The following is a 23,088-nucleotide window of genomic DNA, read 5'->3' on the forward strand; positions in this document are numbered from 1 at the left end:
TAAGCACACACACACACCACAACACATACACACAGACATGCACACAGATACTCACATACACTCTTGCAGACACACACACTCCCACACTCACACATGCATCCTCTCATAGACTTAGACCACTCTACACTCATGCACACATTCCCACAATCACAAATACACCCCCTCACAAACTTAAGGCACTTGACACACTCATACACACATATGCATTGTCTCACACTCACAACCCAGACAGACGCACACACAAACGCACACACACAAACACACGCACTCACAGAACAAAGACCCACATGCACACATATACATATACGTTTATACTTGCAGAATTACATTGTACTTTGCTCAAAACTGCATGAATTCATGTAAACCTCTATTATCTCACATCGTAGATAAGAGTCAACCTACACATCATGGCAGAGACAGAAAACACAGAGGGCTAACACCTACAACATTTTGTCTAGCTAACACCAATTATTGCAGTTAACCTGAGAATGCAGCTTTTAAAAGCGGTTTTGTGAGTTACACATGAAAGAAGTGAAACTATCATGGTATTCGATCAGATGAATGACTCAACAGACAATCAAGGTATTTTTCAATGTATAATTTCAGTTACATCATACTGTAAACTTTTGCTATAAAATCTGTGCCTTACAATTGTAGTAAGCTAGTGTGCTTCCAATTAAACCTGGTGGACTATAACCTGGTGTTGTGTGAGTTTATCGTGGAAATAGGTGGTCTTGATGCGTTTCTAGGCGTTCACACTCATCTCACCTCTAAATTTGAGCGTCTGAGTGGCTCTGTCGAAAAAGAAACTGAGTGTCACTGAGTAGGTTATCTTTGAGCCGGTAAAACAAGTAATCAGTAAAAATATTGGAAGCGCCCATTGTTGCACTATCCAGTTGAGTTTCCTCCATCCATTCCTTGATATTATGTCAATAAAATCGAATTGGCTGAAGATAGACATTTTAGGGATGTTAGTCAACACTGGAGATGTCTGCGATCAATCAGCCATTTAGCACTTCAACTGAAGATTGCTGTGAATGTTATAATCTTATCTTTTGCATAGTGGATTCTTCTACCAGTAGGCCTCGTGACATTTGTGCTTCCTCCTCCAGCGAATTGTTTAATTCTCCATTTCCATTTAGGACTAAGTGTGGAAGAACTGAAGATCTTAGATCTGATCCATTTGTTGTGTAATTACTTGGCTCTATCTTTGTTGGTGGCATATAGTTGTTATGCCGGTAGTCCTGTGTGGCAGCTTAGCCAGGAATGGTAACTCATTATTCGTTACTTCTGGAGCATATCCTGTCATGCCATGCTGCTGTAGCCATTGAGCCAGGATCGGTCCAGTGGCTTGACTGGAATATTTGACTGATAGATACATTGCACCATAACATCTCAGATTTGCTGAAGAACACTTTTGCTGCTGATGATGACCCACAGTGCCTGATGCCTGACCAATAGAGAGTTGGTAAATCTGTTCGAAGTCTGTTCCATTCAAAATAGTGACACTGATAATCAACACAATGCAGGGCAATTCCAATGTGAGGGTGGTGTTTTGTTCCACCAGTACAGCAGAGTGGTCACTCTTATCGACACTCCCCTTGACAGATGCATCTGCAGCAGATAGGTTTTCAAAGATTATGTCAAGTATGCCAAGTCTGTTCTCTCACCTTTTGATGCAGAACCCGTCCAATACCTATATCCTAAATCGTGTTACAGCTGAGGCATTCTTGATGTTGGACATCGAAATCCCCATTAAGAATATGTTTTATGCTATTGCCTAGTCAGTGATTCCTCCACACCAAGTTCAACACGAAGGCGGATGAATCCATCAGCCAAGCGAGAATGGTCGGGAATAATCAGTGGGAAGTTTGCTTACTCTTGTTTTACCTGAAGCCATGAGACTTGATGGGGACACGAATCAAAAGTCCTTTCGGATTATATTCCACTGTTCTGCCAACTCTTTTTATTCTTTACTTCTGTTGAAACAGGACATATCTGGGGATGGTAATTGTGACACCAGGGCCATTGTCTGTCAGGCATGATTCCGTGAACATGAATATGTCAGGCTATAGTTTGATCGCTCTCGACTTTTTGTCACTATCGCCCAGATGTTAGTGAGGAGGTCTTTGTAGGGTCGACTGGGCTACATCTGCTGCAGAATTTTCCAGTGACTTGTTTGCTATCAGGTAGTGCATCAAATCTCATTCCTTTGTTGAGACTTTGCAGTTTACAATACAACTGGGTGACTTGTTGCCCCGATTCAGAGGGCAGTTGAGAGTCAGCCACATTACTGTGTCTATGGCGTCACATTTAAGCGAGAGCAGCTGAGGATGGAATAAACGGCATAGTGTATTCTATTCTGAAAAATGGTAATGTTTCCGTGGCAATCAGTAAAGTCTTAATTCAAGTTATTTTTAATTGAATTCATATTCCACAATCTGCTGAGGTGGGATTCAAATCTAGCCTTCAGTTGTACATTTTTGAATTTGGCATAAAATTTTAAAAGTTCAAGTTTTTTCTCCCATTTTTATGAATAATTGAGAAAGGCTTTGTCTCTTTGCAAAATACAGTACTTCTTCCGGTCTCCTTCATCTTTCCTTCTGACAAGTGTGTGAGGTGCATGCAGTTTATTTTCAATAAGATTGAGACAAGTCAATCAGTTGTCTTTGCTGCATCCTTCCTTTCCTCTACCTTACACAATCATACATAGTAGATTCACATTCAACAACCAGATATATGAACAAATCAACGGAACACCTATGGGCTTACCGATCTCCGGACTCATGCCAGAAGCAGTAATGCAAAGGTTAGAAAAAACCGTTTTAACGCAATTACAACCCAAATTCTGTGTCAGATACGTGGACGACACCTTTGCAATCATTAAAAACACAGAAATGGAGAGAACATACACCGGATCATCAACACCACACTCACTGGAATCCGATTCACGAGAGAAGAAGAAAGGGACAACCAGCTCCCATTCCAAGACGTGCTGGTACAAAGAACACTGAACGGAGACTTCACCACGAAGGTATACAGGAAAGCCACACACACAGACCAAGTCCTGAACTATGAAAGCAACCACCTCAACACACACAAACGAACTTGCATCAGGACATTATTCAAAAGGGCCACAACACACTGCAGCACACGTGAACGACAAAAAGAGGAAGAAGAACACCCATACAAGGTATTCACCAAAAACGGATACCCGCGGAATTTCATCAACAGATGCCTTAGGGAAAGACAATGAAATGAGGACATGCCACAACCCAAAGGACTGGCCACACTCCCATACATCAGGAGCATTTCGGAACGGACAGCCAGACTGCTACGACCACTAGAACTCATAACAGCACACAAACCAAACGCTACCCTCAGACAACAACTCACCAGGACAAAGGACCCGATACCCAGCATGAGCAAAACCAACGTGGTGTACAAAATCCCATGCAAGGACTGCACAAACCCCTGCATAGGACAAACAGGAAGACAGCTAACGACCCACATCCATGAACACCAATTAGCCACGAAACGACAAGACCAGATACCCCTAGTAGTCATATACTCAGATGACGAACAACACGAATTCGATTGGGACAACACCACTATTATAGGGCAGACCAAACAGAAAACAGCCAGGGAATTCCTAGAGTCATGGCACTCATCCACAAATTCTATCAACAGACACATCTACTTCGACCCTATATACCGGCCACTGCAGGGGACAGCAACTGACAACCGGAAGCGGCAGATTCACACCAGTATAAATGCCGGAGGAATCAGCACGGAAGCGCTTCACAGGAGGCTCCCAAGCACTGAATGTCACCTAGAAAAGGGACGAAACGTTTGCAAGAAAAACTCCCAGCTCGGCGAACAGAACCACAACAACTAATCTACATCTCTCTATACCTCTGCACCCTCTCCCAGACACTACACGCCTCCCTATCTCTGTGATATCCGCCAGCGTGTTTACCCCTCCGTTTTACTGTAACAGCCTTCAGCACGTTCATTCCTCCATAGCACTGCAGCCTACTACAACACCTATGCCCTGCAGATATGTGCATCCTGCGTGAACACTTACACTGCTCCACAGGCGTGTGATCATATCATAACATATCCCATCCCTAACCCAGTAAACCCTTGTCGCATTTACATCAGTCCCTATCAGTAACCAATTCCAAACTCAGTCGCCCACCAAACTTTCTAAACATTTCCAGTCCCAAAGCACTCCCTGCTTACAGGGTCCCTCACCATCAATGTTACTCCCAAATGTCTGTAAAATGCTGTATCCCGTGCACAATTTACTAGCTCTGCAATTACCTCTAGTCCGTGAACCCCTCCATAGCTCTGTCAACTCCTCCAGCATCAACATCCCTTCTTATCTGTGCAACCATCTCTATTGCCCATCGTACATTTTGAGTGCGATCATCGGCTGAATATAAACGAACCCGGAAGACTACAGCTAAGGTAAGACAGTTTGTTTTAAAGTTACTTACAGGTCGCGGGCAGCGGTGTTTACTTTTCTCTATCTTCACAAAAAGTGCGCGAGAAATCGGGGGAATTCACGCCGACCAGAGGGGCAGCCGGGAAGGAAAGCATGAATATATAAATCAGGAAGACGGTTAAACCCGAGACCCTACAACTGTAGTATCTCCCACCCACCCTCCTCCTCTAAAGTCCTTAAGTACTCTGGTTTTTTTAAGGTAAGAATGCTCTATTTCTGTACCAATGACTGGTTAAAAAATACTTTTTTGTTGATCTATTAATTCTTTTTTAGGAAAAGACTATACAGCAGAGAGGTATCAGAAAGTATTTTAACTCAAGCCTGTACAAAGTAACAGAAAAATTAACTAAGCAGAGATGGATGGGCAGATCATGTGCTGTAGCTGCATGATGTGTGAGCTGGCTGATCCCATTGTGAATTGCAGTGACCACATCTGCAGCAAGTGTTGGTTGCTGGAACAATTCCGGATTCAGTTGATGATCTGGCATCTGAGCTTAAAACATTGCGCACATCCGGGAGTGGGAGAGTTACCTGGATGCTTTGTTTGAGGAGGCAGTCACACCTGGGAGATTAAGTAATTTACATTCAGTTAGTGATCAGGGACATCAGAATGTGACTGTAAGTGAGACAGGTAGTTGGGACCTGAGTTCAGGAATGCAGGAGCCTCAGCCCTTGACCTTGTCCAACAGGTATGAGATTTTTGCTACCTGTACGGACGTGGAAAAGGGATCTGGACAGGATGAGTCAGTTGACCACGGCATCATGGTTCAGAAGGCCATTCAAGAGAGGGGAGCAAAAAGACAAGTGATTGTTATTGGGGATTCTGTAATTAGGGGACAGATAGTGTCCTTTGCTAGCCGGATCAGGAGTCTCACATGGAGTGTTGCCAGCCCGGTGCCAAGATGCAGGACATCTCCGACTGGTTTGAAATGATATTGGAGCGGGATATTGTATCCAGTTGTTGTGGTCCACGTTCATACTAACAACATGGGCAAAGCTAGGGTGGAGGACATTTTTGGGAATTATCAAGAACGAGGAATGAAACTGAAGTACAGGTCTTCAAGGGTCATAATCTCCGGATTACTGCCCGAGCCACGTGGCAATTGGAATAGGGACAAGAAAATTAGGGAAGGAAAAACGTGGCTAATGGATTGACGTGGGAAAGAGGGATTCCACTTCATGGGGCATTGGCATCAGTTTTGGAACGGGGGGATCTGTACTGTTGGGCCGGTCTCCACATGAACCAATCAGGTACTAATGTTCTAGCGAAGAGGATGAATAGGGTGGTCAGTAGGACTTTAAACTTCAGAGTTGGGGGGAAGAAAAAGTGAAAGCGACAGCGAGTATGTAGTTAAATGGGAGGACAAGCAACAGGATAGCATATGTGCAGGCGGATTTAAACTCGAGGCAGACTGGTAATGCAGCAAAAAAGAAGGATAGCTTAGGACATCTTATGACTTCCAATATCTCTTATGATAAAGTTAGCATTAAGGTACTTTACCTGAATGCTCGTAGCATTCGTACCAAAGCAGATGAACTAATGATACAGACCATAGTGAATGATTATGATGTGGTAGGCATCACAGAGACGTGGTTAAAGGGGGTCAGGACTGGCAGTTAAACATCCAAGGATTTTCAACTTATCAAGAAGACAGGGAGGTGAGCAGAAGGGGTGGGGTTGCCTTGTTAGTTAAGCACAAAATTAAATCTATGGCACTGACTGACATAGCGTCAGATGATGTGGAGTCTGTGTGGGTGGAATTGAGGACCCACAAAGGCAAAAAAAAAATGGGAGTTACGTACAGACCTCCTAACAGTGGTCAGGACCAGGGGCGCAACATGTATCGGGAAATAGAGAAGGCATGTCAGAAAGGCAAAGTCACGGTGATCATGGGAGTCGTCAATATGCAGGTGGACTGGGTAAATAATGTTGCCAGTGGATCCAAAGAAAGGGAATTCTTGGAATGCTTACAGTATGACCTTTTGGAAAAGCTTGTCATGGAGCCCACAAGGGAGCAGGCTATTCTGGACTTAGTGCTATGGAATGAACCAGACTTTATAAAAGATCTAAAAGTAAGGGAACACTTAGGAAGCAGCGATCATAATATGGTAGAGTTCAGTCTGCAGTTTGAAAGAGAAAAGGTAAAATCGGATGTAATGGTGTTACAGTTAAATAAAGATAATTATGAGGGCATGAGAGAGGAACTGACAAAAATAGACTGGAAGCAGAGCCTAGCGGGGAAGACAGTCGGGCAAAAATGGCAGGAGTTTGTGGGTATAATTGAGGGCACTGTACAGAGGTTCATCCCCAAGAAAAGAAAGATTACCCGGGGAGGGATTAGACAGCCATGGCTGACCATGAAAGTCAGGAAATGTTTTAAAGAAAAAGAGAGATCCGATTAGAAAGTGGCCAGCAGCAGTGGGATATCAGAAGATTGGGAAGGCTACAAAAACAAACAGAGGATAATAAAGAGAGAAATAAGGAAGGAGACGATCAATTATGAAGGTAGGCTAGCCAGTAATATTAAAAATTGCAGTAAACGTTTCTTTCAATACATAAGAGATAAACAACAGGCAAAAGTAGACATTGGTCCATTTCAAACTGATGCTGGAAGCCTAGTGATGGAAGATAAGGAAATAGTAGGAGTACTTAACAAGTACTTTGCGTCAGTCTTCACTGTGGAAGACATGAGTAATATCCCAACAATTAAAGGGAGTCAGGGGGATCAGTTGAGTATGGTTGACATTACAAAAGAGAAAGTGCTAGAAAAGTTTAAACCTCTTCAAATTGATAAATCTCCTGACCCCGATGGCATACATCCTAGAGTTCTGAGAGAGATGGCTGACGTAATAGCGGAGTAATTGGTTGAGATCTTTCAAAAGTCACTGGAGTCATGAAAAGTCCAGGATGATTGGAAGATAACTGTTGTAACCCCCTTTTTCAACAAAGTATCAACATAAAAGATGGAAAATTATTGGCCAATTAGCCGAACCTCGGTTGTTGGTAAAATAATAGAATCCATCATTAGGAATGAGGTTTCTAAATTCTTGGAAGAGCCGAGTCTGATTAGAACAAATCAACATGGATTTAGTAAGGGGAAGTCGTGTCTGACAAACCTGTTGGCATTCTTTGAAGAAGTGACAAGTAGGTTGGACCAGCGAAACCCAGTGGTTGTGGTCTGTCTAGACTTCCTAAAGGCCTTTCATAAGATGCCACACGGGAGGCTGCTGAGCAAGGTGAGGACCCATGGTGTTTGAGGTGAGCTACTGGTGTTGATTGAGGATTGGCGGTCTGACAGAAGGCAGAGAGTTGGGATAAAAGATTCTTTTTCGGAATGAAAGTCGGTGACAAGCGGTGTCCTGCAGGGTTCAGTGTTGGGGCCGCAGTTGTTAACATTGTATATTAATAATCTGGATGAAGGGACTGGGGGCATTCTAGCGAAGTTTGCGGAAAATACGAAGTTAGGTTGACAGGCAGGTAGTACTGAGGAAGTGGGTGGGGGGCTGCAGAAGGGTCTAGACAGTTTGGGAGAGTGGTCCAGGAAATGGCTGATGGAATTCAATGTGAGCAAATGCGAGGTCTTGCAATTTGGAAACAAAGAATAAAAGCATAGACTACTTTTTAAACGGTGACAAAATTCGTAAAGCCAAAGTACAAAGGTATCTGGGAGTGTTAGTCGGGGATTCTCTAAAGGTAACCATGCAGGTTGAGTCCGTGATTAAGAAAGCGAATGCAATGTTGTCATTAATCTCAGGACGGTTGGAATATAAAGGCACCGTTGTGCTACTGAGACTTTGTAAAGCTCTGGTTAGGCCCCATTTGGAGCCTAACTGTGTCCAGTTTTGGTCCCCACACCTCAGGAACTACATTCTGGCACTGGAGTATGTCCAGCTGAGCTTCATACTGATGATCCCTGGAATAGTAGGTCTAACAATGAGGAACGGCTGAGGATCCTGGGATTGTATTCACTGGAGTTTAGGAGGTTGAGGGGAGATCTAGTAGAAACTTGCAAGATAATACATGGCTTGGAAAGGGTGAATGCTACGAAATTGTTTCCGTTAGGCGAGGAGACGAGGACCCGTGGACACAGCCTTAGAATTAGAGGGGGTCAATTCAGAACAGAAATGTGGAGACATTTCTTCAGCCAGAGAGTGCTAGGCCTGTGGAATTCATTGCCACAGAGTGCAGTGGATGCCAGGACGCTAAATGTCTTCAAGGCAGGAATTGATAGATTCTTGATGTCACAGGGAATTTATGGCTACAGGGAGAATGTTGGTAAGTGGAGTTGAAATGCCCATCAGCCATGATTGAATGGCGGAGTGGACTCGTTGGGCCGAATGGCCTTACTTCCACTCCTATTTCTTATTGTCTTATGTTCTTATACCTGAACTTACTAACCACTTCCAGCCCTGAAATCACTCATTATCTCTGTAACCGTCTCGAGCTCTAACACTATTCCTGTCTCATAACCACGTCAGGTAGCACTCCTCCTTTCCTTTGTAAACTTCTCTAATCGCTGCTTCCCTCCCAATTTCTGTAAAATCTTCCAGCTCCTATGACCTTCCGTACCTTTATGAAGTCCACTGAGCAAGACACATTCCTATTGCTGTAAAGTGCACCAGCTAATGCACTCTTCTCGAAATCTCCTGTTTCGAAACACTCTATCTTTGTATTCTCCTCCAGCACCTGCACTTGCAAGCACTTCAAGCCCCTAAAGCCTACCTTGTGTTTGTAACATCCTTCAGCTCGAAACACCTCCAAATTACAGTATCTATTGCCGTCCTACCTTTCACTGCACCATCTGTCAGTATCCTCGATATTTCATATTTCTGTAAATTGCTCTTTTTCTCTTTTCTTCCTCTTTTTCTCTGTGACCTACTCCAACCTCTCTCTGTATCCAGCTCGATTCTCATAACCTTCAGTCGTCTACAGTCCTCCACATTTGGTTTCTTGGAATGCATTCATCGCTCCAGTTTTGCTGGTGGTTTCTTCAGTTGTTCAATCTCTCTCTCTGTCTCCCCCCACCCGCTGCTGTACCTTTCTAACTAGCTCACTTTAAGAGGTTATATAAAGCAGTATTTGATATTTTTTTGGACACGTGCCTGTGCCCAACGGCTATCCTTGTCTCGCCCCCCTGGAACCCACGTTGGGGTATTTCACTCTGGTAACAGCGATAAAACCGAATCACTGTTTTAATACTCCCCTGTCCTGCAACAGAGCATTGCATTTCCAAACATTCCTTTCTGTACGTGCCTGTCAAATATGTTTATATTTAACCTTCTTCAAATATTTATTGTTAGAATTCGTTTTCACCTTTTTTTCATTTCTCTGCACTCTACATATTCTCCCTTGTCTTGGATTCCCTTCCTGTCCATGTGCACATGGTCTTCTTTGTTTGCCGTAGTTTTCTTTTGTACTTGGAGAAGCGTTGGACAAAGCGCCACGTTTTGTTTCTAACACCTGAATTCACTCAGACTTTAGCCTTCGATTCTCCAATATGAGTGTATTCGTAAATCTTTGGACGGAGCCCTTGTGTGGCTTTTATAAGAATCAGTGAAAGATACCATTGGCACATGGGCTAAATGGTCCCGAATTCGTCACTTGGAAGAAGCATCATAAAGGGCAAGCAAAATATGGTGATTGAGAAATCACAGCCAACGTTGAAATGGGAAAATTAAGAGGAGGGTGCTCTTTGCAGAGAATGAAATTAGTGATTACTCTGATCTCCAGCACCTGCAGTCCTCACTTTTGCCAAAATGCTACACTGTCTCGTGGACTCAGGGAAAGCTGGATGGTCCTGATAATTCTTTCAGTTAGTGCATTCAGACTCGGGATTAACTCTTGGATTTGCCTGTCTATCTCAGAATATTTATCGAAGTCAGCAGCTAACTCAATCTTCTATGTGTTACTACAGATCCACAATAAGTTTGTCAAATGACCCAGGACCAGGGCAGTTTATTACCTCTACGTCGAGAACAATTGCGGATAGATTATAAATGTAGATTGTTACAGCAACATTCCGACCCCAAAAGTGTTCCTTACTCTTTCTGAACAGCACATAAATCAGAAAACACCCAGAAGGTTTGTCCGAATTCAGTACAGATTTTTGTTCAGATTTCATTGAAGTGATGAGATTTTAAAGATAATCGACGGACGACTGAATAGTTTTCACTCTGCTTTGTTCACCTTATCCCTCACAACTCTACGACCTTCTTCACAAGATTTAGATGAATCCGCAACTCCATCTTAGAAAATGTGATACCCTGGGAGAGGCGAAAAATTGGTTTGCTCATTCCGTGTCGTTAAAACTACCTGAATACCTTCCTTGAGAACCTGCCACCAGTCCAGCTTTATACGAGGAGAAACGGGTTTGAAACCATCATGCAATGATGGTTTGAAACTCGTTAATGGTCACGGGTTCCCCCTTCTCGTTTTTTTTCTGCCCCACGTTGAATGGAAAAATATCCTAATACTTTCTGTGACTTGAAACAATTGATACAGTTTAATTGTCAGGGACTTGAGTACTCATTCTGTCAGTTGGCTGAGGGGTCTCATTGAATTGGAATGGAAACTTAGAGTCAGAAATGATTTGAAATGTACATCAAGTTTGAAGTATATTGAAAGTCAAACCGGGTGAGGTATGGGAGGGGGTGATTTGGGCGAGGGGAGGTAGGAATGAATCGCATCATTGTGTTGGAGAAAGTCTCTTCAACCATGGCCTCGCTTTTAAGACAGTTATTCCATGTCCAGTCTCTTAACGGTTCTCCACATTTGATGCCCCATCTTCCCTGGCTGCTTGTGAAAAGGCTAATCGTAGTAAACCTGATTTTTTGTGACACTCAGGTAACACAGAATGCGGAATCAAAAAGTCAATCACTCCCAGACAATCCCCAAGGAACACCCTTGTTTGCTCTGAGGGAGTGGTAAAAGCTTTGTCACTTGAGGAATCAAAATAAGCTGACAATGGAGCAGTTTGTCCGGACTCATATTCCAAGTCCCTGATGATCTCCAACACAATGGTGTTGCGGAAACAATTTAGAATGAGGATGACGGGGCTGGTGGGAGCATGTTTGGAAACAGATACTTAAGTACCAGTGACAAATATTTGATGGGATTTATTATTGTCACATGTGCTGAGATACAGCAGAAATTGCCGTTGCCATGAGAAATATGTACACCAAACCATACAAAATGCATCCGGGTAACAGAACAGAGTGTACAATTCAGAATGCAGTGTTAGGGCGCAGGGAAGGAGCAGAGAAACTTCAGCAATGGAATTTGCGAGAACCTTTCAATAACGGTTTGGAAGGAGTTGTTCCTGTATCTGGTCGTCTATGGAATCAAACTTCTTTATCTTCCATTTGATGAAAGTAATAGACAGTATCACCGGGATGGCATGGGCCTTTGAGCATATTGCCCGCTTTTTTAAAGCAGCCAGAAAAATAAATGGAGTCACTGGATGGAATGTCGTGTTGACTGATGGACTGGGTTGTGTTCATGTTTATCTGTAGCATCGTTCATTCTTGGGCAGAGCAGTTGTCATACCAGAACGTGAAACTTTACGTAATAAACGTGAGCATTCCCCATGAGTGCTATTGCTTAACTCTGAGCCGATGGACTTCCTGAAGTGATCACCCACGCATAAAGGTGAACTACAGACCACTTAATGCGTCAGCAAGGGCATCACTCCGATCATCCGCTAAATATCAATGGGAAGCAGCGTGGCCCCTTGAGAGACCCGGGAGAGGGTGGCCTTCGTGATTGTCGACATCACAATTAGAATTATCGTCTGTTTGAAAGCATATCATCTTATCCTGCAAACTAGTCTAAAATTGTTTTAATGTCCGATCACATCATTCACACTCCAAAATTATGCAAATATCAAGTGAAGACAACAATGTTCACTAGTCTGGAAGGCCCATTCATATCGTCCTTACTCGATCCATATCACAAAGCATCTGCTCCATAACAGCTGGAAATCACTGTCTCCAAAGATCACCACAAGATGCTGTAAGAAAGGCATGGAAACACTTTTTGGTGGATAAATCATTATCAACCAGGTTTTTTGTGGAGAAAATTCAGAAACAGTCAACCATTCTGAGGAGCTGTCCCTCACTGTTATTTCTATGCAATAAGATCACCTTAGCTGACGCAATGGATACTGACAGGTGGTTACTCTGAGAATGAAACAAAACCACATTGTGAAAAATGTAGAGATCGAAGCTGTTAAGTACAGAGAAGAACCTCTGCACGTCTAGTCCTTTGCCAGGTGCATTCAGTGTCATCTATTTGCAGACGGCAATATGGGAAATAGCCCACCTCCGAGCTCCGTGGTGCCCGAAGAAACGCAGAAGCATTACTTCGGGACATAGAGCAGTGTCTCTGATGCGACCTGTTGTGGGATCTCTTCATTTTGGGCTTTCATTTAGAAGGTCAGTCTTGCTCATAAGGAGGCAATTCCTTTCTGATTACAGCGCGAAAGAGGCTGCTGGATAGCTGTGGATGAGAGGCAGGGAGTGATTAATGATGGGATGTGATTGACGATGGATACGATTGGAGTCGTGAAGCGATTGGAAATGACAGTGATCCTGCCAGCAGTCGGCTCAGACAACTCTGAGACAGCTATTTCCAGGGGAAGACGCTTCCTCCAGTTTTGAGATGTTTCAGAACAAGATGGTTAATGGATTTCGCCCGATAATGTAGAGTGCGATCGCACAAAAGGTTAACGATTGGCTTTCTTAACCAAACAAACCCTCGAGATTTTCCTCTTCCATCCCAAGGTGAGGCTTCAGCCGATATTGGTGAGATATGTCTCTGTGGACTGTGTCCTGGCCAGTGCCATTGCATTGAGTCCTCACAAATGTCAAGCGAAGTTTGAAGTTGGAGTAGAGTTTGTGTTTAAGGCTGTGACTGGACATGAGGGTTGGTCGTGAAGGTCTGGTCTTTGGTCTATGTTCAGGGTCAGGTGAAAGTGATCAATCAAAACAGTTGCCAATGGTTGTCAATGAAGAGCTGGTAGTAAAAATCAATCGACTGTGAAAAAAAGAAGAGAACTAGGCCAAAGGAAGATTTATCACCACCTCGCGTGTCAAGGTGGATAATTGGCATGTTTGATAATGATCATTGAATAAACACAACAAATTAAAAGTTGTGGAGTAGGCACTGACAGATGGATAGTTCAAGTTCTAAATTGGGGCAAGGCGAATTTTGGTGGAAATGATGTATTAGAACGTATGAAGGTGCATTAATGCATTTGTCGTGACCAGATACATCGAATAGAAGAGGCAAAAGAAGAAATTCAGGGGACCATGCTCAAAATTCTGAACTATCGTTGGCCACAGTTGAGGTCCCGGAAGATTGGAGGGTAGTGAATGCTGTGCCATTATTCAAGAAGGGTTGCAAATAAAAGCTTAGGAAATTTGGACCAGTGAACCAAACATCTGTGGCAGGTCAGTCACTTGAGAAGATTCTGAGAGATAAGATATATATGCATTTGGAAAGATAGGGTTTCATTCGGAATTGTTAGCATGGCTTTGTATGTAGGAGCTGAAAATGTGTTGCTGGTTAAAGCACAGGAGGTTAGGCAACATCCTAGGAACAGGAAATTCGACGTTTCGGGCCAGAGCCTTTCATCAGGAATGTACAGGTTGTCCTGCTTGGGTCCAAATTTTGTTGGTTGGAATGCAGTCCGGAGTACGTGCGGGATCAGTCGGTTCTGTAGGCAGGTGCTGAGGAAGGAGATGTGGCTGTGGTAACGAGTCTGTTTGAGAACGTGGCTGAAGAGCTTCAGGGCAGAGGAGATAGCCTGGGGGGGGGTGCTGTGAGAGAGAGACTCACTGAGATCCTTGTAGAGGGAGGAAGAGAGCTTCTTCAAGGAAGGCATCCTTGCAAGAGGATTCGCAGTAGGTTAAAATCTTCGAGTAAAAAGTGAGGTCTGCAGATGCTGGAGATCAGAGCTGAAAATGTGTTGTTGGTTAAAGCACAGCAGGTTAGGCAGCATCCTAGGAACAGGAAATTCGACGTTTCGGGCCAGACGTTTGTTATCTTGATCAATGATTCAGATGAGAATGTACAAAACCTTATTACTAAGTTTGGAGATGGCACACAAAATGCAAAATCGTCATTATGGAGGCAAGCTATCAGAAAATGCAACATGATCTTAATCAGCCGTGGAACTGCACCGAAAATTGGCAAATGGAGTTTTATATAGATAATTATAAGGTCTTGCGTTTTGGAAAGTAACATCAAGTTTGAGTTCCATGGCGAATGATTGGCCCTTAAGGCGTGTCATGAAACAGATGAACCTTGGAGGTCAGGTGCACATTTCTCTGAAAGTGGAGTCAGAGGCACACAGGGCAGTGAAAAAGGCTTTTAGCACACTTGCCATCATCAGTCAGGACAGAAAATATAGAAGTTGGGAAGTTATGTTACAGTTCTACAGGATATTGGTGCGTCTGCATTTGGAGTATTGTGTTCAGTTTTGACCACCTTGCTGAAGGAAAGATGTTATTATACTGGGAATATTGCGCAAGAAATTTACAAGGACGTTGCCAGCATCCAACAGCCTGATTTAGAGGGAGAGATTGGGCAAGCTAGTACTCCTTTTGTCGAGTGTCAGAGACTGAACGGGGATCTTGTAGGAATATGTAATGTGATGAAGATGTGGGATGTACCGTACTTTTAAGATAATTAAAAACAAGCAGTGACAGCACCAAGTGTTCTCAATAAGATATAATGTAAACATGTGATCCAGCCACTATGGTCGCTTGGGTAGTTAGTTGCCTAGAGACAAATAAATACAGATTTAAATTAAGCCAATCATTTGAAATATACTCCTAACTCCAATCAAGTTTGGATTTAGTATAGTGACAATCTTAAAAGACAATGACACAATATGATGCTTGGGGGGGGGCGGTATAAGATTGGGGAAAGTTGAACAGTTGAGAGGAGAACTTCCCAGGTACCAGCATGTGAAAACGCTCTTAAAAGTACCGTTATCGCTTCGTAACCTGTGAGGCAGAATCCCTAACAAGAAAATAAGGCACAGGAAGTCTAAATATCCAAAGCAGCTGGTTTTGAGATAAGGAGTTTTGTTTTTAATGTTTTAATGGGGTCGTTTCATCAGCCTCGTATTGTGGATGGGGAATTTAAAAGACCTTTGGACAAACACAAAAATAGGAAAGTTTTATAAGGATATGGGAAATTGCAGGGCAGTGATTAGATTACTTTCAGTGTGTAAACAGGCCCTTCGGCCCAACAAGTCCACACCGACCCACAACCCACCCATACCCCTATATTTACACTTACATAACACTACGGGCAATTTAGCATGACCAATTCACCTGACCCCCACATCTTTGGACTGTGGGAGGAAACCGGAGTACCCGGAGGAAACACTCGCAGACACGTGGAGCACCTGCAAACTCCACACAGTCAGTCGTCTGAGTCGGGAATTGAACCCGGGTCTAAGGCGCTGTGAGGCAGCAGTGCTAACCACTGTGCCACCGTGTTGCCCACAAAGTGGTTTTGGCTTTGATTCCAGGCTAAAACTGAAATTGCCATGAAATGAGAAAACATTGGTGATTCTAGTGTTTCACATGCCATCACCGAAACGAGCAGTAGAACTCTGGAATTGGGTGAGTTGTTCTGAAATTCCTCGTTAATTTTAACAGTGTGGCTACACCACTTTTGAAGAAGTAATGAAATGCAAGTCGTCTAAGTCGACAAAAGACTGTAATCACTCATTTGACAGCCTGGAACCTATGTTAACCACTGCCTCAGTATTTGGCAATTATAATAAAGCATAGCCATTCAAAGTGGTTATCAATATGAGTGGTATTGGTCTCATTGTTGTACGACTGCAACGAGATGGCGAGAAGGTAAAAAGAAACTTCCGTGTATATACTCAGGAAATTGAACACTAATCAATAGAAATACTCCATAATTCAGAAGGCGAATTTGAGCTTTGTGTTGGCGTAACAACATCCCGACATTTTTGTTGCAAGTAATTGTCTGAAACGATTGTATGCATTGATCATTTCAGTATTTACAGAAATTTAAGGGCAACAATTCCAGACTGTATAAATGGAAACTATTTTTGCACCTATTCGGTTTGAAACTGCACATGTGGCAGGGCAATAAAACGTAATGTCCGATGCAGTGTCGAATCTTGGATGACAAACATATCTTCATTAGCAGGAGTAAACAGACTGAAACAGAAGGGAGTGGAGTGTTCGCATTGTTATGGCGGATTTATGCAGGGTAAGAATAGCGGATTTCCAAATTTAGAAATCTTTCTCTATTGGGTTTTTTTTTAAAAAGTGAGGTGGTATGACGATGCTGTCCCTTTAACAATATTACTCTGTCCTTTTCTTTTTCTCTTGCAAGTTGGGAATAAAACAAAGATGTTGTCACGAATGCAATTAGGTATTTTACACAATTTCAGGGAAGTGGTTGGTTCTCACACTTCAGGTTTCGTTTTCTGGATTGGTTTGATTTAGCAAGTCAGAAGCTGCTACAATGAAAAGAGGTTCCATACTTCGGATGGTGTTCCTTGTCAAACTCTCTCCCTGCAATCTCTGCTAACTGAAAGAACCTATGTTTGAATGAAACTTTTTGTGAACGAGTGTTTTTATGGGATGTTGCAGGAATTGGAAGAGCTTTGTTAAGATGTGATATAATGTCAATTCGGTTTTCACATAGTTATGACGTTCTAGTTCAATTTTTCATTTGTTCGTATATTAAACATTGTGTTTAACTAAATTCGGCCATAGTTGGGGTGGCATGGGAGCACAGTAGTTTGCGCTGGTGTCTCACAGCACCGTGGTCACAGGTTTGATTCTAGCCTTGGGGGCCTGTATATGTACAGTTTTCACGTTCTCCTAGAGCCTGCGCGGGTTCCCTCGAGGTGTTCTGGTTTACTCCCACAGTCCAAAGGTGTGCGGGTCAGATGAATTTGCCACACTAAACTGCACATTGTGTTGGGTGTTTTTTTAGTCAGTGGGAATTTGGTCGAGGTGGGTTCCTCTACGGAGGGTTGGTGGGGCCGAAGCGCCTGTTTCCGTACCGTATATAATCTAATCTATTACCAGCCAAAATGTTTTATCAGCTGCATCACTCCTGGAATACCGACTGTACATCGGCGTAAAAATTACCAAGTAGTTAAGGTCTGGGCTACCTTCTTAAAACATTCTGCGAGCTCTGGACTGGTTTAAAACAAAATGTAAATTCTTTCTCCAAATCCACCAGATCGTCTTGACTGTAAGCCGTCAACGTAGCCATTAAAATTTGATGCCAATGTTCTAAGTTCCCTGGGAGTATAGATGTTAGTTGGTGGCATGCATTGTTTTATTCTTACTTTATCCATAACTTCCCAAACTAATTGTAATAAAAGAAATGAACCCTAATCCGATTGTATCGCTGTGGTAATCGATATTTTGTGAAAGTACTCAATAACTCTTCTACTTTCCTTTTAGCTTTGGTTTTACATCATAGAATGTTCACTGAAAATCCTGGGGACATGTTCATTATGATCAGCATATACTTATTCTCAAGTTTTATTTTTGGTTGGATTTCCACAGAATCATTTAAGACCCTTATGAAAAGTTAATCCGATGCTGGAATGGCAATAAGCAATAATGGTTTTCACGGTCTATGAGGTTTTCATTTTTCCTGGCACATATAAAAAATCCAGCAATATTCAACTACATCCTTATGTGGTCCAGACAAATAGATTTTTTTTTTGCGAGTTTTGTCTTCTGTTTTCCTTTCTCCCAATAGTCACCTTTTGATAATTCACGTAATATGCTCAAAAAAACGCATCTCTATGAAACACCAGTAAAACAACTTGATGAGTTTATGCGTATTTTGCATATGCCTGAATATGTGATGGTCTCCTTTCCATCGTCACGACTGTATTTTTAAGACAATATTCCAGAATACACACAGTTTCTTCTTTGATCTACGCCTTTTGATAGAACTGTTCATTTTTCATCTGCATGTTTAAGTCTGGTAACAACACTGAATTAAAAATACACGCTTTGTCATCCTCCAGTATATTTTTAAAGTTTCTCAATCCTTTGACTAAACATGGTCTTTTATTGTTGTACTGCGACTGCCTTAACTTTATTCTTTGAGGTCTCCTTCTGCTTCACTTCGAGAATTTGTGACCTTGATTTCACTGTCAGAAGATATCTCAGGGAATACATTCTGAAGTACTTCAGTTGCCTGATATTCCACTTGCTTTTCTTCTGCAAGAGGTAGGACACACACGTATAATCCAGTTTTATAATTACCAAGGGCATCTCTTAAATTGTCAGTTCTTCACCTTCTTCTCCTGGTATATACGAGTAAACATCATCCTCAAAATTAAAATCTTTGAGGACATCTGCCACTTTCTTCCCAATAAACCGCTGAACAAGTTGCATATTTTGGTGCAGTTTCCTCTGTAATTCCCTTTGTTACTTAAACAAAACTCACTGGTTTATCCTATTTTTCCACATCCGTATTCCTTGTTCTTATTTCTAAAAAGTCAACACTGCGACTTCATGAAGACTACTTACCTGCAGTGGAAATAGCTGAGCAGGTTTACTTCTCATTCTTGCAAATGGTTTTGGCTTTACCCTGTGGTAAACTATCTTTAATATTCTTTTTAGACAAGGTATACCCGGCAAGTTTTCTTATGTTTTATAATTGCAATGAAATCTATATCTGTGATTATTTAAATAATTTGATCAATATTGTAAATAATTTCAGAGACAGATAACATCTGCAAGATAACTTTAGATGCAGTTTCCATGGCTGAACAATTTTTAATGAGACCAGATGTAATTAGTTGCTCTCGTTTATCTTCACAATTTTGTCACTTTTTTTACTAAACGTCATAATTTCCTTTATGCTTGTCAACAAATCTTCCCAATGCTATTTTTATTAATCTTTGTGCCTCTGTCTTTGCATCCTTTGGGATCTTTCCATTCAGATAATTCTTTCTGTTGCATCAGATTAATCCCCGCCTCAAATGTACTTTTGGTTTTGTTGAAGAAGTCTTTTAGAATTTCGGCTACTGGTGTCCCTTAAAAATAGACTGTTCCAGCAGGCTTTTCCGTAATTTGTGGCAGCTTTTATGGAAAGAAAGCAGAGTTAAAGATTTGGTTGTAGTGCTAACGCCCTGCAAGGATAATGTGACGGTTGCTATTCCACATTCCTTCTGAAGTAGTCCCACATTTTAGGTTTTCCGATAATTGATTTTTTTAAAAAGTAGATTGTAACAGCCTCCATCACATTCGCAGAGTCCAATCAAATGTTATTTTAAAATGTTTTTTGTCGTTTGAAATGGCATATATCATCAATTTCCTTTGGTCATTGTGTGTTTTTTTCAAATCGCTTGGCAAGTTGAGCATTATAACTGTTCCGTACAACAACTTGTTGCATTTTAAAAGCTTTGCCAAGAAAGATTGATTTAATTCACCTGAAGTTTTTGAGGATCTCAGCTAAAAATCATTGAGCAGAAGTCCTATTCATTTGAAAAGGTATACTTTATTATAGTTCAACAAAAGACGCACCAGTTCTAATAAATGTAAGTAACATTAAGTCAAACACAGACAGTACTTGAAGTATAAAACGTGAAAGCCACTCAACCCTCGATTCAGAAGAGATCGCCTGACTGCCTAATTTCTCTTAACATAAACATTTCATCGAAAGTAAGTCAATGTCCATGAATTAACTCCGTTATATGTTCATTGCCACAACAAATTGACCTGGAGTAAAGATGGTACCGAAGTTGAATGCATATCTCAGAGATTCGTGTGTGAGAAATGGGTGTTCTTGCATAAGACAAGAGCAATAAACGTCTGTATGGATTCAGACAAAGAAAACCCGAAATATGTGCTCTTAGCATATTTCATGGCGCCCCTTTATAGGAAAAAAACTACCCAGGTAAGATTGTGCTACACCAGCTTCCGGGTCCGCTCCACGCTGTTTTTTTAAAAAAAGAACTTTTAAATTTAAACCGTTAAACAAAAGTAACCGCATCTACAAACAGACACGGCCTAACAGTGGGTTGAAGGACCTGTACTATTCTATGTTCTATATCCTATGCCTGCAATCGCAACTTCAGCCCTCTTTACCCTTTTTTTTGTTTACTTCTCCTTACAACATAATCGCAAAGTTGTGCAGTTTAGGTGAATCGCGCATATAACATTCCCTATCATGTTCAGGGATGTGTAAGTTATGTACAATCGTTAGGGTACGTGTAAAATTATAGGGAAGTTGTGTGGATCCATGTGGGTTGCTCTTCAGAGGGTCGGTGTGAACTTGTTTCAACAGCAGCGATTCCACGAATGTGGGGAAAATGAATAAAGTAGAACATGGTGATGAACAAAATAAAGTAGCCAATAGCTACACCTTAAAAATTGTAAAGATTACATAGAGTGAGGATTTTCAGGAAACTCACTGAAAATTTCAATCATATATCAACTTTGTCAGACTGTGCAGCATGACCTCTCAATGTGCCAATGGCATGTTCAAGAACCATGGACCTGACACTCGGCCATTTTGATACCATTTAACAACTGGACTTCAAAGGAACAGATTCAGAACAGAATCAGAAACTTAATCAATAAGGATCCTTACAGAATTTCCTTCTCCACGAGTTTGGACACTCATCTGGGTTGTATCACAGATTAGTATGACAACGGTTTGCTGCAACACCGTGAAAATTACAACGACTTCTGAGCACAGCCCAGTCCATAATCCAAATCAGTCGTCCACCAACAGATTCAATCGACACTTATGGCTGCTTCCGGAAAACAGCGAATATAACCACAGACCACTCACTCACACCTTATGTCTGCTTCTGTCCTCTTCTTTCGGGAAGACGTTACAAAAGTTAGAAAACAAACACACACGGCTTCAACTGCAGCTTCTTCCACATCGTATCAGACTTTTGAACAGGCTTTCAAATATGAAAGTTAACCTCTCTCTACAGCTTTTCTTTAGCTGAAACAAAATATTCTCTCTTTTGCACTAATAGCCTAATATATCTACACATGGAATGATCAGCCAGAATAGCACACATCGTATCTCACTGTATTTCAGTATATTTTACAGTAATTAATTTAATCACATCAAACCAGACCTAATTTCTATGCTTACCTTTATTGGCCAGAGGAATGTGGAAAGTAATTGAGAGTGCATGTCACAGTTGTACAGAACATGGGTTCAAACACTTTTATATTGTTCATTCAGTTCTGGACTTCCTGCCATAAGGAGGATGTTTTGAAAACATTTCTAAGAATGTTGCCAGATTTGGCGGGTTTCAACTATCAGGTGAGGCTGAAAAGCTGGCGTCGATTTTCCTTGGAGTGTTTCAGGCTGAGAGGTGACATCATCGTGGTTTATAAAATCATGAGGGGCATAGATGGCATGAATAGTGTACCACTTGTATAGAATGAGTTGCCAGAAAAAGCAGTGGAGTCTGGTGCAATTACAACATTTACAAGGCATCTGATGGGTACATGAATATAAATAGTTCCGAGGGATATGGGCCAAAGACTATAAAATAGGACGAGATTAATTTAGGGTATCTGGTCGGCATGAACAAATTTAATCGAAAGGCATGTTTCCATGTTGAACAGCTCTATGGCTTTATTTCTGCTTCGTGACTTGGAGTTAGCTGAAAGATAAGAGACATTTCTTTCTGTGTGCACGAAACCTGATCGAAATGAAACGCTCTAGAGCAGAATGCCTGATCGAAATGAGCAGAAATGAAAAGGAGACAAATACTTCTCTTAACTGTTAAAGTAGGGTGGAATGGGGATGAATTCGAGAGGTGTGACCAAACCTGAAATCGGTGCCACACCAAATCTCCCAACAGAAGGATCAGTCCACAATCCAATGTCACTCCAGTGTCGCCATTTTCGATTATGCTGACTGTCGAAGAATATTAAAGTCCTCATTGTATAATCAGTTAGGGGATGGTCATTTTTATAAATCATAAAATTATCATCATAATGACTCTTTATTGGAAGTGTTTAAGAGACAATGAGAAAAATGTTGAAATTGTGCGCTTATAAAATGACAATTAAGGGACACTCAGAGTCAATCTTGCAATCTGGACTGAGTGATTCAGCGAAGTGTTGATTCAGTCTAATTATTGTCGTTTCCCATACCTCCCAGTATTCTTTTATAAGGGCAGATTATAGTTACTAATCAATAGTAAATCCATGGAATTATGTTTTGAATTAGAAGACATATTTTATCTCGTGGTAAATAGATGGAGTACGTTTTGAGGATAGGACTTAAAGTTTGCACGGGGGTTGCAGAAGCTTGTCATAACGAAAGAATGGGCTTCAGTGCCAATGCCAATGAAGCAGTGGGAGAGCGGAAAAAAATACATGATTGGTGCACATTCTACCTGGATGTGGCCGATATTTTAGTAGATAACGTAATGATAGTTCTCGTCATGAGATTGAAGTTAAAGCAGGAACTTCAGCAATAGAATGCGAATGGTCATACATCATGTTAAGCAATATGTAGGAAAATCCAACACTTTGCATTTAAAAATATTTGGGAACAGCTG

The sequence above is a fragment of the Hemiscyllium ocellatum genome, chromosome 27, assembly GCF_020745735.1.
Source record: "Hemiscyllium ocellatum isolate sHemOce1 chromosome 27, sHemOce1.pat.X.cur, whole genome shotgun sequence".
NCBI classification, from domain to species: Eukaryota; Metazoa; Chordata; class Chondrichthyes; order Orectolobiformes; family Hemiscylliidae; genus Hemiscyllium; species Hemiscyllium ocellatum.